Genomic DNA, 2,031 nt, shown 5'->3' on the forward strand with positions numbered 1-2,031 from the left:
GGCCTCACCAGGTATATCCCACCATCTCCTGCCCTAAGCTCAGAATCAGGGCTACATCTGTAGAGTACTGCTACCAGGGGAATGGAAACGGATTTGGAAACAACTCTTGGGCCTGTAGTAACCAGTTGGAGTGCAGTTGTGCTGGCCCATTGATTCTTCTGGAAATATGATCTTTCTTGGGGTGAAAGGTTAGCTTACACACAAACTTAATAGTGACCACACCCGCTCACACACACACACATACACACACACACACACTGGTAGATTCTAATCATTGCTGTGTTTAACTAAAGGAGGAGAGTTTCCCTGAAAGCTGCCTTATGTGTCACACTGTGTAAGTGGCATCAGAGAAAACAATGTTAGATTTCAAAATTCAGCCTCTCTTTATAGTGGAACAAAATGGGAATGTTTTGTGATCATATGGAATATTAGAAATAGACTCTTTGAAGTTGGGTCAGAATGCTGTGTCAGAGAACTTCCCTAATATTCATGAGGCCCTGGGTTCCATCCCCAGCACCACGGAAAGAAGGTATTGAGGAAGGTCCAGGAAGAGAGAAAGGAACCAAATAAACTCTTAGAAGATTCACTTGCTTTTCAGCCTGGATTTTTTCTTCCGGTGGCTCTTTGACAACACTTCCTCCGATGGCTCTATAAGATTGGAGTAAGTATCAGCCAAGTTGGTCCTGGAACCTCAGTGCTGGGTACATTCTGTGGGCCTCATGCTGGGGCTGGGGAGCAGGCAGGTGGTGGCCTGTGCTTCAGACCAAGCTTTTTCTCCTAGACAACAGGGCCCAGGGCTGCCTGACCGCAGATTCTTAGGACACACGGGCGCTGGCCCACTGTGCACTGTTCACCTTTTAGGCCAAAGCTGAAGTAGTGGCACTGGCATTCTTTGAAACTTACCGAGCGCAGAGCAGCTCAGAGAGTGACCGCTGGGGCTCAGGGCCATCAGGTACCCAAAAGAGCCATTAAACATGGTAGCAGAGTGACTTTCTGGGCTAGGAATTATTTCTGTCAGGAAAATGGAAGCAAATATACAGATACTGTGAGCGCTTGTTAGTTTTGTAAGGTTATACCATGCATACGCTATAAGAGTAGTATTGTTGAAGAAGGCACTATGCTAAACGGTTCTTCCCTTTTTCTCACTCTTTTACACTTTAGAATAGGCTATCAGGTTGCTAATGATAGTATCTCCATTTACAGATGATGAGACAGGTTCAGAGATGGTGGTAACTCACCCAAGGTTATCCAGCTAGTTAAGAAACAGAGCTGGGATTCAACCCAGCCTTCAGAAAGGCCAGAGGTCTAGACTGACTTTCTGAAGGTGTGGTTACAGGGCAGGCTGGATTGCTTACTGTGAGAATAGTCAAATTATTTTGAGTGATTTCTTGTTGGGTAGGCCAGTGGCTAGAGAGCTGGCAGTCACATCTTGACACACACAGACCCAACCAACTTGCAGCCTGGTTGGTGGAGATGTCTAGATCACCAACCCAGTAGCCAGCTCCTGTCCTCATTTTGTGATCTATGAACTTCTGGGAATCTGCCTAGTGGATGCCCCAACTCAGGGTTCCCCCTTATGAGCCTCCCTAGGGGTTCTTCCAATCTCCCATCTCTAGAAATTGCTGCCTGAGGTCTGAGTCTGCTTAGTGTCCTCAACTAGTCTATGATGCCAGTACTTCTCAGCTACTGAGTTAAAATGTGTCAACAACGAGCCCAGGATGCAGCTCAGTGGCAGAGCCTGTGCTTAGTGTGTGCCAGGCCTGAGCTAGATGCCAGCATCCAACACATGCAGACCACATCCACTTGTGGCACCCTACCTGCACCTGTTCGCTGTCTGCCTCTGCCTCAGATGGAGCTCTGCCAGACACTCCAGAGGTCCCTCCACAAATACCAGCTTTATGCCCAGGCCTGATACTCCTACCATGCCTCTTTCCACAGTATCTACTTGCTCTGTAGAGAGCCTTGCATTTCATGGGATCCCTTTCCTTTCCCTCCATACCATACCCTGTCCATCGGCAAAACCCACAGCTC

General features: G+C 47.9%; 1 protein-coding gene across 1 annotated transcript in view; it reads left to right on the forward strand.

The window, feature by feature from the left end:
* LOC102029107 (CSC1-like protein 1) overlaps positions 1-2,031 on the forward strand; it is a gene marked incomplete in the record, with an annotated part of 29,597 nt that overhangs the window by 7,946 nt on the left and 19,620 nt on the right.

Source organism: Chinchilla lanigera, unplaced genomic scaffold (genome assembly GCF_000276665.1).
Source record: "Chinchilla lanigera isolate Chin_1 unplaced genomic scaffold, ChiLan1.0 scaffold00119, whole genome shotgun sequence".
In the NCBI taxonomy this organism is placed as follows: Eukaryota; Metazoa; Chordata; class Mammalia; order Rodentia; family Chinchillidae; genus Chinchilla; species Chinchilla lanigera.